General features: G+C 38.6%; 1 protein-coding gene across 1 annotated transcript in view; it reads right to left on the bottom strand.

Annotated features, from left to right (window-relative positions):
* foxo1 (forkhead box O1) overlaps window positions 1-16000 on the bottom strand; it is a 35268-nt gene that overhangs the window by 17961 nt on the left and 1307 nt on the right. The window lies entirely within an intron of this gene.

Consider the following 16000-nt stretch of genomic DNA (forward strand, 5'->3'; position numbering starts at 1 on the left):
AGGTAGTCCTCCTTTATCATTAAACTGTTCACTTTGTTACTGGTACTGCAAGCAACAGTGTTACCGGTGGAGAGAGCAAAATGCTGGAGAAAGAACTGTATTGTTAAAAACCCAAAATGTAAAATGACCCTCATCTCAGTCATAAATGAATTAAATTTTCTGACCAGCAGTGTGTATCTCCAAAGATAAGACAGCAGGCTATGCATTGAGCTGCCAGTGTGCAGCCCCTCAAATTCACTTTACAATTCTATTAGCCTGAATAGTAGTCAATGACTTCCAGGAAAGTACTTCTTTACAACAGCCATTACCAGATGGTGAGATATATGACCATCGTAAAGAGCAGATGGAACGACAGAAAACACAAGTCATGCAGAAGCAAGTCTGTCTGCAAATGTATTTACCAACTGCACTCTTGGCAGGATCGCCTTCTCACAACCCTCTGTAAGCAATCTCAGAGCAACCAAACTCTCTTTCTCCTCAAACTTACACACAGTCAACTAAGTTTGGAAGCCACAGAGGACACCGACTGATAAAGATGAGAAGTGATTATTCTCAGAGTCTCTGCAGAAGGCTTGAAAGCAGATTTTGCAAACGATGAGGATCCACAAGGCCTCTGGCACTCGGGGATCTATCGTCGCTGTGACCGCTGCCGTCCCGTATAAGGCGCAGATTCGCTATTAGCAAACTTCCTGCTGCATTGTGTCCACACAGGAAGAGCTGGCCAGTCCTGATACTGATCCCGCAGATGCCTCTGGTTTACTTGAAAAACACCACAAAATGAGACCCTGCTAGGTGCAGAGCCAAGGGACCAGCTGGAGAAAACAGTGGGTTCATGAGCCACAACTTCCTAATCAAAACTCCAGTCTGACCGGGCAAAACAAGAGGAAAAAGGAAAGAGTGGTGCCTGGTCCAGGTAGGCCTTTTCATGGAGAGGTTACAATGGATCAGGAATTACTGTACATCCCAGAAACTATTCTTCACTGAAGACTTGACCCCATTAGGTACCCAAAACAAAGATACATAAATCCTCTCCTGTTGTTCTGGGTTTGACAGTTTGGAAAAATATTCAAAAGAAAACTTGGTTGAGGAGGTATCGCTGCGATCATATTGGAAACAAAAAAAGTTCATATTTTGTCACATCAAAACTACAAAACTACTTTTTATCTTATTGACATTTTATAAGTTAGTCTAGCTCAAAATAGCACATAATTACAAAGTAGAAGGAAAATGATACATGTTTTTATTTGTGGCATTTTATGTTATTTGGATTTAGGTCTACAGTTTCTAGCTTTATGTTTTGCGTTGTTGTCCTGTAGAAGATCAACCTCTGCTCTAGTCTAATGTCTTCTCCAGCCCAGCCTCTAATAGGCTTTCACCCAGTTTTAAGCTTCAGCCACCTTCTCATCAACTTTGAGGAGCTTTACTCTCCTTGGTGAAGAAAAGCCTCCCTGTGGTCATGACCATGACAATCTGTGAAAGAAATCAAACTCTTCTGCTCCTTCCCCGTGGTCCTACTGCCATCTGCAGAAATACGCAGCTCAGTCTGAAACAACCAATCAACTCCAGGAGGAGGGTCTTAGCACTGTCAATCATCCTTGTGTATGTACCACTGACATGTCCCCCTTCCTCTCCGCTTCCCTACAGCTCCTCCTCCACAAAGGAGCCTGCCATGAATGAGCAAACTAGTTAGCAAGACCACTGATGAGTGTTTTAAGTTACTTGCTGCAGCTTTAAAATTTTCGCTTATAAATGTTACAAATATTTGCACATTAATGTAACGTAGCTGTAGGTTTTATGACAGTGGACAGGTAATAATGTTAATATGCTGTGAAAATCATGTTCCTACAGTAGCCCTGAGTGGACAAACCAAAGCAGGGCTCTGGATTGAGATTACCTCGTTCTGTGTAAAATGTGTAATTAGTTTTTTTCCAGGGGCAACTTCATCTGTGAAGATGGATGTAGACTATTCAATAGTTTTCATTGATATCTTTTTTATTTTTTTAATGAAGTCACACTGATTTAATATTAAATGTTCAAAATACACCATTGTTTGCAACATGACTAATTGGCATCGAATGACTCCAACTGCTTTATTCGCATTTATTATATTTTTTAAAAGTGTTGTTAGTGACAAATTCCTTGTAAGTAGTGTCTCGGCAGCAATGTGAGCTCTGTGTTCACATGTCGGGTTTGCTCGTGTGCTTGTTGATTATCTGACTCAGACTGGAGCAGCGTGCAGCTCATGTGTATAGACAGGGACTGAGTTGTGCTGGCTAAGCTTGCCATGCTAAAATATGTGCATGTGTTGCTATGTGCCACACAATGTGAGTCTGTAAAATGGACAGAGCTGTGTCTGTGGAGTGGGAATATTTTTTGCCTCTGATCAGCACGGCCAATGATGCAATTAATTGTTTATTACGACAGGCATAGTGTGCAGCATTAAATCTTTGACTCAAAGTCCAGAGTCTGCTATTTTGAAGACAAAGTGCTGCTCATTACACATTATTGGACAAAAGAGAGTTACTGATCAGTGAAGTCTTTATTAAATACAGATTAGCACCAATTCATGTCAGAAGCATGGTCTGATTTTAGACTTTGATGTAGAAATGCAGGATATATCGTCATTAACATTAGTAATGGTCGGTGTCTATTTTTAACATATCATTAATGGCCCTATAAGTACATGTGGTGTTTGTAGTGATGCAGAAAAGGATTGTGGGATGTTTCACTGAAGCAAAGAAGCAATGTCAGTTGTTTTTTTTCACAATGTCCAAAAGGTCAGGAAATATTTATAATACGTAATACAGGTGAACAGCAATATTGTCCATATCAGTATCATATCCCTACTCTAATATATCATATTTAGCTAATTTCCACACACTATTATTTGGAAAATTGTCAAATGTGAAGTAAAAAAAAATAATGTGAGAATTTACATGGACAAGCATCAAGAGTGATTCACTTCCTGCTCTCAGCAGAGTTCAGATGAAGGATGTTGAAAAATTAAGGAAACTGGAAGAGGAAGAAGCCACTGAATCTGGCATCACGCTCCCCGTTGCTTCCTCTGCGCATGACATCACTGCGATGGTGCTGCATACCTTGAGCTGTTTTCTAAAAAGCCCGCTTCCTGTCAGTGAGAGGTTTGAAATTTACATCTTCAAAAAGAAAAGATGAAGTAGGTGGAGAAAAGTGCCGGTGACAGGTTCTAGAAAAGACATCGATGTTGCTCCTGTGAGCTGATGACACAGAATAAACTGATAGGCTCAGCCTGGAGTGCTTTAAATTAATCGGACACTTTTCTTCATCTTGTTTCTGCTGCTCACAGTCTGTTCCTGAATGATACAAAGACATAAATGTAGCACCTTGCAGAAGTATTCACACCACTTCCATGTTCAGAGAAGATAAAAAAGGAACACATGCAAAAAATGCTCTTCGTAGAGGAAACACAGTAGATTACCATCCTATCATGAAACATGATAGTTTCATCATAATGAGCAGATGATATTATGATGAAGGACAAAAAACTGAGTTGACTTTCAGCAGGACAGCCATCTTAAACATACACAGAGGGCTACAATGGAGAGGTTTCCAGTCAGAACTCTTTTCCGCTTAGAAACTTAGGTCTTGGTTCGGTTGAATGCATATGTGAATACCAAGCACCACTCAAAAAGCAGGAAGGGAACTATTGCACAGGGCATTCTGGGTAAATACAACTAAAACAAATGTGCAAATCGAATGCAAGCAAGAGGCTCATGGCCATTTGCCAAAAAAAAAGAGAAATCCTACAAACTGCTAAAATTTGACGCCACCCCATTTTTGTTTACATTTTGTGAAGGAGGAATTAGTGCTCATGTCTTCTTGAGAGGTTTTTGGTACAGCGCCACCACAGGCGAGGGAGACAGCAGGTTTTTCAAACAGTTTGGTTTGATTGACACAGATGAAATAGTAACAAATGTTGCTATTTTGATCCCCACTTGAACCATGTCTATCAGGTGTCTATTGAACCACACTCTCAGGTGTGCAAACCCCCTAAAGCTTATTCATGACTGAGAATGGCCAAGTCAAAGTCAACAACAAATCCAAAGGAGAATCTGTAGAAAGACTTGAAAATTGATGCTCACAGATACTTTACATTCTGTCTGACTAAGGTTGAGCCATTTTGCAAAGACGACTTGCCAAAAATTAAAGAACTAACTTTCTGGAGGAACAAGTTGAGTTCAAGTGATTTTTTTTAATTTTGTTGAGGGGGACTCCAAAGATGCAGTTTTCTGAGTTTAAAGTCAGAATTCGGAGAACTAAGACAGATTTCTGAGAAAAAAAGTGCAAATTCTTAGATTAAAGTCTGATATTTTTTTCTTTTTCAGGGCCTCTAATCCTCTTGTAATGCGATACAGTGCTGAAAAGCTCAAAGGCTAAAGGGCAAGACACTCTCAAAGACATGAACTTAAGAACAGCTAAGTGCTGGTTCAAATATCATCTGAAGTAATACTTCAAATAGTGAAAGAAGCAAAAACTGCTGAATAGAAACTTTTCGTCACAAGGCTCATGACATCAACTGACCTTTCTCACATTACGGCCGCCACCTAAAAATATCACTTTATATCAAGTCTTAAACAAGTGTTGAGGGTTTTTTTTTTTAGGTTAAGTGGGTGATTAATTCTAATCTTTTGCGTCAATTACGTACAACAAGAATAGGAATGAATCATTGGGAGACAAATAAAGAGATCTTTAAAACCATACTCTCAGTCTCACTCTGAATTAATCACAGATTTAAATTTCCACTGCTGAGCATTCATGAGTGTGACAGAGAGGGTCGAGTGAATGTGTGATGGTGTGATAATGCCAGGCCAGTCTGACAGGCACCGTGTATAATCGCTTTAGGGCAGGAATTGCACAACAATGTGGGTTTGGGTAATGCCAGTGGTTTGGGGCCCGGGGCAGCGAGCGAGCAGTCCCGTTAGAACGCTGCCCTCCCCACGGGTCTGCAATCCAGTTCAGAGATCCACGAGAGCGGATTTTCACATGTGAAAAAGTACTGGGGACTTTCATTTCTCGTTTTAACACTAAAACATCGACAGTTCCTCTTTTTGCACCGTAAAACAATGTCGATGTCTTCCTGCAAAAAGAATCAGGAGATTTTCTTCTTTGGTTTGGGTTGTTTTCTTCAGTTTGTGTGAAAGATGAGAAGCTGCGACGGCACGCGGGGCAAAAGCACACTCTGCGCCAAGCCCGGCTAGACCCGCGACCAAAACAAAGTATCACGTGCTCCTGTCCTGCTACTACCAAACTCGCTCTGAGAAAAACAAAACATTCTGACTCATCCTAAATGACTGTTTACCTGGCAAGCTAACATGATCTCTACTCCATATTTTCACTCTTAGTGTAAAGCCCCTAGATTTGGTGCTCCTCCCCTCTTTAGCTGAAAACCTAACTCTTTGCTGTTACGGCTACACTCACTGTGAAGTTAGTGGTCAGCCAGGACACTGAGTGGTCTGTCCTCTGGGCTGCAGCCAGAAAATGGGGACTGACAAAACAAAACACTGGCAGGAGCACAGCGTCTGAGGTGGGTGGAATCAGCCGGGTACACATTCCACCTGATTTGTTTGAAAATGAAAGGGTCACAATATGGGATTTTCCAGAGTTCAGTCCTGTTATATAAAGGTTCAGTAAGTGTTAATTTACCAGCTGCAGCACCTGATGTTTCACTAACTCGAGTAAAAAAAAAGTATTCCACAGCTCAGAACACATGCTGTGTAAATGGAAGGTGCTCTTACTGAGTATGTTTGACCTACTTTTAGAAAGGTCTTGTGGTTTGATGTAGTGCCTTGCAAAAGGATTCATGGCCCTTGAGCTTTTCACATTTATTCATGTTACAACCAAAGACCTTAAACTGTTAAGGTTGAAAGACATGAAAGACCTGGGATCAGCCAAGCAGCCATATTTAAGTTCACTTACACAAGAAAAAAGTTGTCTAAAACCGCAAAACTTAGAAAAAAAAAAAACATGCCCTGTCTGGTGGAGGGACTGCTGAAACCAACTGGTTTTTTTTCAGTTTGTATTATAAACACAACTCACCTGTATTTATTAATAGGATTGATTTAGAATACAGTAGATCCCATGTTCAAGGGATGTAGGGACCTGAATTGTATAGCTGAAATCCACAAATATTTGAGACTCCCTCTGGAATCCCTCACAATTGCCTATTTTACCAGTTCTAACATGAAATGCACTTTAACATGCTTTAATTTGCACAGTTGAAACCACTGAAGCTTTCTTATACAGTCAATCAATACAGTCAATCAACGGCAAGGCAAATGAATGGCACTCCTGGATCGGCTGCTTTACAAACACAAGCCAATAGCGTGTCGAGTAGCAGGTATCTCAGCTTCCAAAGATGCTAAAAAATCCACAAATATGTGATTTTTCAGTAAATAATTTCAAGTAGCGCTCCACAGAAAACTCTGCAACCAGGTGAATCCTCAAATACTGAACAACAAACAAGTGAAGATCCATTGTAATCTGCATTATATTTGTCTGTATGATAGGATTGAATTGACTATATATTTATTTATATAAATTGAATAATTTTGTTTTTAAAAGACGAGATCAGTGCTATATAAAAAAAAACTGTATAACAAAAATATACAGATTTTTGTTATACAGATATACAAATAAACAGATCTTTATTTAATATGCACCAAATGAGATCAAACTGTAAAACAAGGACACCAATGAAGAAGTCCAACATGAGATAAATTAGAAACATTCAGCTGAAGTTAAAATGATGTGATGTCACATCATCAGAATAGCATCCATAAATAAACACACGTGTTCCACACTTAGACATCAACATGCAAACATCATTTGATAGCTGTGCTGTGCCATAACTCTGCCCTGCTGTCGTGCCTGTTTACTGCTTCAGTCTACTGAAGTTTGATTAAATCCCCTAAAGCCCTTCTGGGCAAACAAGAATGAAAGAGTGCAGAGAGCAATAGTAGTGCCGGAGCTGAGGAGGTAAACAAATCTGGAGCAGGATAGAAGGGAAAACATGACGTTGTGAAATCGTCTGTGGGGCTACTAGTATCACGCTGTTGCTCCATCAGATCAGCTTGGATCAGCACAGTTACGTCACAATGTTACATCGTTCCCTGCCAGCACCATCAAAACAAACTGATTGACTTGTACTTACAAGGGCATAAAAACCAGGTGATGTGAAAAGAAAAACCTTCAGTTTTTTAATTAATATATTAAACTAATTATCTGAATAATCCAAATAAGCAAAGACAATCCAAGAAGGAACAATGTACTGTTTTGCAGTAGGAGAAGGAGAGCTGTTGTAGAAGAAAAAACAAAGGACCTCTGGTAACTACTGACAAGCCAGAGAGATCCAATCCATTGATGTGAGAAGAAGCAATTGCTGAAAATATGCCATAAGAAGTTCCGTTTGCTGTATGCAGCAACCAGTGTGGTGGCCCTGTTTTGCATAACTTCATTTCAGCAGGAAACTGCTCAGTTTTGGCTGACTTATATCAAAGCATATATATGTTTTGCAATGGCCCAGTCAAAGGTCATACCTGAATTCAATCCAAAATCTGTCCTAAAGTTTTAAAAAGACATGTTTACAGATACATTCCATCCAACTTGATGGTGCCCATAAATCAGTTCCTATGTCCATTCCCACTTTGCTTGACACCCCTTGTGTGCAGTTATGGTAATTCAGCACTACAAAACGAAATGTGATCCAGTAAGTGAAGAGTACAAAATCAGGCGGGAAGAAAAAAAGAAGACACAAAGTAGTCCTCTACAGTAAAGAAAAGGATATAAAAGCATGTGCTGGAATGTTCCCTGTGTCTGCCTGTCTGTCTGCCATCGTGATTGTGCATCTGCCAGCAGAAGAGCTTTAATTATGAGGCCCAGGTTATGTGTGTGCACTCACACACTCACACACGCCTACACACGCACACACACAGAAGACTAGCGTCCCACATATCTCCAACACAGGCCTCACAGTTCCGCTGACTAACCAGTGGCACCAGACTTTGGCCTGCGGCTCCCTGATTCCAGTAAATGTCTTGTTATGCAACTCCTCACAAGTGTCACCCAGACTGAACTTGGAGCTTTCTGGGACTCTCCTTCCCTTAATCTTTAGCTCTTTGGTTTTGTACAAGGAATGGAAGCCCCTGGTGTAGCTGAAGGTTTGACAATGGCAAAAGAATATGGAGAGACAACAAGGGAGGGGAGTGTCTGGTAACCTTTTAAAAAATTAAGTGTGACCTGCTTTTTGCTGAGGCTAGAAACTGGGAATGAAGAGCAGACAGTGCAGGCAGGAAATGGGGAGGAGGGTGAGGAGAGCTCCTTCAGTTCTTTTTGCCTAAGAATCACAGCTGCCCCTCATGTCTTGGGACAATGCCAAGGCTAGACTCCTTAAATGCTTCACAGGGGTTTGGTGTGTGTGCTTTTTGAGTGTTTGTGTGTCCTTGTGTGTGTGTGTTTTGAACCAGCTGAAAGAAGAGGACTGCTGTTCTATCTAACTTTCTGTCCCACTTAAAACACTTTCAGGGAAGTTAACAATCTTAGAGTTGTGACAAAGTTCAACTAGCTTTGTGCTTACTCAGGATTATAACACCTTCGGTCTCAGCTTCTGGTTGACTTTAAGCCATATTTCAGAGGTTTATAGGGCAAACATTCCAACATTAAATAGCTTTCTGTATCCTTGCTCAAAAACAACAAAGAGTTAAACTGTAGCCTATAAGTTACTTAACTGCCTCAATTCAACTGAAGAGTGTTCATCATTCCTCGCTTTGAGGGAAATTTTTTGAAGGGTTTTATTTCTAAGGCTGACAATATTAGAAAAACGCAGAGATACATTATTATTGTTCAAATACTGTTAATTTGGGACAATTTACATTGAGATTAACCCAAAGTAAATCTAGTTCATGCCTGCCATTTCAAGGGCTTGCAACTGAAATGACAGCATAAAAAGGCAATATCAATCAATAGCTTCTTTCTTTTCCAGTTTAAATTCTGACTTTAGGGAGCACTATAGTTTTACCGAATGGGAACTCAGAAAATCTAACTCCAAAGTACAAAGGGACCACACCATAAGTACTTCTTGTTCCCGTCAAACAATTACCAAAATAAATGTCACAACATATTGAAGAAGCCTCCGGAAGAGATAAAATGGCCAAAGAGAAAGACCAGATTTTAAAAAGCCATGCGAACCATCTTTAAGCTCTGAAAAAATACGACAACTAGATAATTGCTATAGCTACTCATTGTGCCAAAAACTAGTCTTTGAATCAGGGCTTATGCTATGTCATGAGTTGGGTAAAAGTAGATTTCAAGTCAATACATGGTAGAAATGGAAACAATAATTTAACAATAAGTTCTGATATTCATTTTATAAAAGCTTGGTTGTTCACTCTTTTGAGTTCCTTCCTGCTTTCTCAGAATTTGAGAGGACTTGTTCATGTTCTAGGTGAACAAAGACTGGCCTGTTTTAAAACCAGCTTTGATTATATTTGATAAAATCTCAACAGATTAAGTAACTCTTATCAATAGCTTTCAGAAATTAAACAAAGCATCAATTGACAGACCCATGGTGAAGCCTAGGGATGATTCAGCCAATTTGCAACTGAGCAATTACAAAATGATTCAGTTCAACTCTGAGTAATTTCCAATGAAAAATTTGTTGCATAACGCAATCATTTTTTTAAGCGGGATGTTTAATTATCTTCCACAGATTGCATAACTGCATTTGGATGTCAAAGGTAAGATAAAAATGCAGAAACAAGCAACTGTTAGTGTGATGTAAATAACCAGCAAAACCCAGTAATGAGAGGCTGTATTCAGTTTTTACCCATTACTGGTTGAAATGTTTAATTTACTGGTTCATAATTTTTGTACTGGGACAGGAAGTGATCAAATGAAGTTTGATATTTGAAGAAAACTATCAACTTATGATACTATCCTGCGTCATTTGTCTGATTTGAAAGATAGATATATCTTTAAATCATTTCAGTTGTCATTCGCTTCTATAGGTGTTGCAGGTGCTTGGGAGTTATTCTGTTAAAACGCTGGAGCAGAACCTTTCTCCTGTCAAAGTCAGTGTTTACAGTAAGACTGAGTGGGATGGGAGTCAATAGGCGCATTGACATGGTAATGACCCTTGTGCCGCTTGCCGTACAATCTGCTCGGACCGATGTGTTTGTCCACTGCTACAGTTTGTTTTGAGTTCCGTGGGAGTATTTACCAGCGTAGGTTGAGGAATTTCAGGTCAAGAGAGCGCCGTGTACGGAGGAAACCTCTGACTGAACTGATCCTGATACTGACATCAAACGCACCTGAGCCATCAGGCTCCACCAGCTTAAAGCAAATATTTATCCTGTAGTGACGTAAAAGCAGAAAAAGAACAGATTTTTGGCAGGTATGAATGCATGCGTACCTCGTGTTATTTTAATGTGTGACTTTATTTATCTCATTAATTCCATTCATAAAGTTAAACTAATATACTATACAGATTCTTTACACGCAGAATAACAGAAGTCAAGCACGTATTTCTGTTAAGTTTTATGATAAAGGCGCCAATGATGCAGCACCAAATTGGTGTTCATGAAGCCCAGGTTTCTTTAATACTAGTCTGCAGCTTGTCTGCATTGTTGGTTCTGATGTCTCTCATCTTGCTCTAAACAATATGCCTCAGATTCTCCATAGGGATCAGGTCAAGTGAGCTTCCTGGCCAATAAAACACATTGATTCTATGGTGACAAAGACAGGTATAAGCAGTTTTGTTGTAGTTTGGAAAGTGTCGAAACCTCTTGAAAAATAAAATCAGCAATAAAGCTTATCAGTAGAGGGAGACATGAAGCACTCTAAAATTTCATGTGCTGACTAATACTTGAGCTTTTGAAGCACACATTTTCCTTCCACATAACCTTCTACTAATGTGATTGTACAGAGCATATAACTGCCATTCCATCTGTATAATACTCTTATAACTTTGTGTAAGCAAAAATAATCAAAATTAACATGAATAAATTATCAAAACGTATTAGTGCGTGCAATGAATCTATATAATAAATGCATTTCACTTTTTTAATTGAATAAAAAAAAATAAGAGAATTTTTCAATGATAGCCTAATTTCTGGAGCTGTCCCTGCATTTCTGGCAATAACGCTTTACAAAGGGAAATAACTGATCATAAAATGTGCACAGATCTAAGACATGGAGAATGAGCTCAGCAAAAATGTTTGGTGATGCATTGTTTGTGCCATCTGCTCTCGTTCCCATCAGGTGGCATCCTGGGCTTGGGCCAGTGCCCAGACCAAGCTGATCCCACCTGACACAACTGTCCTCCAAATTCACACTGTCACAGACGGCCTGAGAAGTGTGGAGGCTGTCATGACTCAGCTTAGACTGGACCTACCGTGGAAGATTAGTGGGACTGTGAAATGAGCTCTGTACATTTACAGAGCACAGAACCCTAATTAGATATTAATGAGAACTTTATGTGCTTTCTTAGCTAACAGTAGATAGTCATAGCAATAAACCATCCTCAAGTTAATTATAATTAATATCTGAAGGTGTTAAGGAAACCAAGTATTTTTTTGATATGCGGCCAGTCATGTCTACTGTAGCTCACATAGAAACCACTGTCAGCCAAAGACTTACTCAATCAGTGAGTCAGCACAAACCACATATTGTTTTCTGATTCAGTGATTTGTGTTCTGTTAAGGTGATTTGGTATGAGTGCTTTTATCAAAATTACTTTTCCAGCATCTACATTAACAGAATATGTGCCTGTAACTAATGAAACCAACATGCTTTTGTATTTCCAGAGAGATATTTTGTCCCATTTGAGACAGAATGTGGGTAACAGATAAAAATTAGGATAGCAACAAGCCAAAACAACAAAGACAAAAATGTTAGAATATGAGAGATGACACCAGAACTGACCAAATTTTAGCTTGATTAACCGTAACTTCTGACCAGTCAATCATAAGCTCATTTTCTGTTTAGTTATTCCATCACACAAAATAAGTGTTATCAAGTTGCAATGACAACAATCTTCAAAGTAAAGCTTCAACGACACAGATTATTTCAGTGTCTTGTAGCTAGACAAAGGCTGAACAGAGTTAAGTAAAGATGTCATGTTTTATCCTTTTGAAATTCCAACCATGGCTTGTCATAGAACATGCAAGATTTGGAAACATTGATAACTTTTGGGAGCATCCAGCTAAGCTAGTGATCTAAGTTATGTAGAATTTACAATTGGAGACTGCTGTTTTAGTAATGTTAGCCATGCTAACGGCTACAACAACGCTAAAGATGCAAATGCTAATATAAGATGCCAAAGATAGTTTTAAATGGACACTTCATAATAGCTTTGTCTTAAAACTGTTTCCCAGCAACTCTCCTCTCACACAGTATACTGACTTTAAGGCTGCCACTACCAGAATTGTATTTTTTTTTTTTTTTATTTCTCAAATTGTTCTTATATTATAGTAGAACTTAGCTGATCCAAATAGAATTAGCCATTCAAGATTTACCAAAAACTAATTGGAAATCTGTCAAAATTTAAAAGGAGAAAATTAGTTTAAATATTAATTATATTAATGTCTTTTGAGTTTGGGCTGCCTTACAACTGAGCTCCTGCTGAAGATACATTGTGCGACAGGCCCCCTGTGTGGAACCGAGCTCTATGAATAACTCCTCTCAGCAGTACTGAATGGTACTTTGCTTTCCAACAGAATTACTCAGTTTTAAACACCCCCAACATGGCAGGAAAGGCGGCAAACCCAGGGGGTAGCCAAGCACCCCTCACTGGGCTGCCAGTCACACACAAACTGCTACATGGCTGCTACAGCAACAGAGAGGAAAGCTGTTAACTTAGATGCAGTAGATCAGACAAAAAACATGTTAAGATTCTGTCAGTGTGACTCAGTTACATACGTTATAAAATAAAAATTGACTGATGCAAATCAGAGTGCTGGAGACAATTAACCAGCGTTGATATTTTGTAACACTGTTTTGCTATAACAAAGTCACAAATTATCTCATTATGCAGGACTCCAAAAATATAATGATCAATGGCTGAAAAACTGAAAGTGGGGTACCAACACCTTTCTTCCAGTAATCTTGCTTCTGGTTTCCTAGTATTATTACAAATTAAAAATGGTTCCATGCATTAATATATTCCAAGGTTGCACAAATATTCTGTCAAAATGTTGCTACGGTTTAAAGTCTGCTTAAAGCTATGTCAGAGAAAGTCTTAGACCAGACCTTTCTCCTACCTGTTGCTAAAAACTCTGGGTCAGCTGGGTGAGAGAACATTGCTACAATTTCTCCTCACTTTCAGGAAAAGCAATTGAGTTGTTTGGGAACAAAAACAGCTATGACATATCCAAATCAACATGATAAATAAATGTTAATTATAGTCAATAAGTTACTTTATTTCAGCAGAAGTGGAAATAACAGGGTTTTTTTTTCCCTGTCTCTAATAATGGCGATTCTATAATTTTTTGGGTAGATCTTTGTTTTACTTTTTTTTTAGGAAATAGCATTTTATTGTGAGGATCTCATACTGGCTAAGCTTTCAAAAGACAATCATTAAAATGGCAATTAAAAAAATACAATAAAAATTTTAATGCAATGTTTGATAGTTATCAAAGAAATTCTGTAGGCAGGTAGTTTTTTTGCATGTGGATTAAATAATGATGCACCTTCTCAAGTAAAAGCAATGAATCCTGCTTACGACTTTGTATTTGTGTTTAGCCCGAAAATCGTATAAAAACGCATTGCGAGAACATTTTAGGGCAAAAATGCACATCCAGAATAAACAGTGGGTAATTGACTTCAGGTAAAAATCTACTTGAACAATATCAATCCCCCCCTTGCACCACATCTGTCCATTGACGGCTTTGTTTACTGAGAGTATTCCACTACACTGGAAGGGTTTTTCCACTTGTGGGACAACATCTGACAACTCAATGTGAATTTTAAGCTAATTTACTAAAATCCTTGAGGTCAGACAGATGAATATGAAGCAAAATGTTTGCAAAAAATAAAAAATACCTGCATGAAAACAGTGAAAATGAGAATCAGTATTGTTTATATCAATCTGTGTCAGATTCAGCATAAGCACTAAAAAATAATATTTTCTCCAATAACCGTGACTGACACATATGTCAAATTTCAGCACATGAGGTTGCTCAGATGGAGACAGCCCAAACAATAAAGAAAAAAAACTACAACTGCTTCAAATTTCAACAACCCGGACAGCTTACAATAGAGAACAGTCATAGTAAATCTTTCAGTATTATGGGCTCACTATGATTTCCTGCTGGGAGAGCAGACTGTCATTAATTTATTGTCAGACATCAATGAAACTATGTCTCTCCAAACAATACATTTAATGAACGAAACATTTTCGCCCCTCAATGGTCCTCAGTAGGCGTGCTTTCTTTCACACCACATCAGAAATTTTGAATCTACTCTTGTGTAATGTTTTGGGACAGTTTCTAGGACACATGATTGGCTCCAGTGTCTCCTGACGACATAGCCGCTTAAACTCAGCTGCATTGGAGTTCCACAGTCCAATGTGGAAAACTGTGATTCAGCCTGAAAATGTACAACATTTTCGCAGGACAAGAAAAAACAGAGGGGAGCTGCCTCAGCGGTACAATGATTACCATGATTACCATGTTTAAAAGATCAATACGCCAAACTGGAAGAAAAAAAATCCTGTTGAGTCAGGAGACTCACTTAAGTCACATTGTGCAGTAAGAAGTCAGATGACTGTTTAAGGTGATGGTAGTAACAGACAAGTTTGCAAAATTATAATGCACTGGTTGTAAGACATGGTACAATTAACAATTTCATTGGCATTTAAATGTTCTTGCATGCTTTTTCAGTTAAGACCATTGAAAAAGCAATGACCTAAACTTAATCGTGAGGTGAAATTAAAGATGTACCAATCAGTCAGCTGGGGATCGGCTTAGGCCAATTTTTCTCTTGATCAGCTCTAATTTTTGATGGCGTGTACTTTTTGAGTTTAAGAAAGATTAAAAATGTTAGGGACTTGCAGTATGAGTGGAACATATTGTTTTCTCTTTTATGTGTTACAGTCTGAATAGGAGAAAAAAACCCTGAAGTGTCACAAATTAAAATCGACAGGTCAGACATGATCAACCAGGAAAATCCTGATGAATGAATCATTTGTGAAAATGTAGACCAAAAGATAACATGCCAGTAACACAGACAACACAATGGAGATATAAAAGTAAACAACTCTAAAACAAAGGCTACAAAATAAATTCCTTGTCTATCAAGCACCACAGAGAAGCCAAATCTCCCCAGAGGGGATATTACAGTTATACCACATGAGATAAAAACAGCATAAAACACAATGAAGTCCATAAAAACCCACTGTGAAATACCAGAGACACAAAAATTCCCCTGTGGATAACATTGTACAGGAACTGGCATAGGCAGAACTGGCATTGGCCAATCTTCACCTGATTGGCACTGATCAGTGCAGATCGTTGTTTCCCCAACAGTAAAAACAGCAAAAGATGTTTAACCACAGATGGTAAGAACTTCATATCATTTTCAGTCCCTAAATGCATCAACCAATGACAGGTTTTGCTGCATAAATATCAGATTTGTTGTGACTATTCTTGACAGCACTTTTCTTTCTCCTGTTTTATGGATCATAGTCATTTGAATTTTAAAATATTAAAACCGAAACTAGCAGGTCAAAGTTTTGTCAGCTTTGTTGACAAAAATGTTTTGACCTAGCCAGACCTTTTCTGTACAACTAAACCCACATGCAGATTGACTAAAACTACAGCAGAAATGAGTGACATTTATGCTATTGAATAAAAACTAAATTGTAAAAATACTGGAAGGATCCATATTTAATTTTAGCTTGAGGAACGGTGGCATAGATTGTTTGTGTTGCAAGATATACGTTTATTTCTATTGCATTCTAAAATAAATA

The sequence above is a fragment of the Xiphophorus maculatus genome, chromosome 18 (assembly GCF_002775205.1).
Source record: "Xiphophorus maculatus strain JP 163 A chromosome 18, X_maculatus-5.0-male, whole genome shotgun sequence".
NCBI lineage: Eukaryota > Metazoa > Chordata > Actinopteri > Cyprinodontiformes > Poeciliidae > Xiphophorus > Xiphophorus maculatus.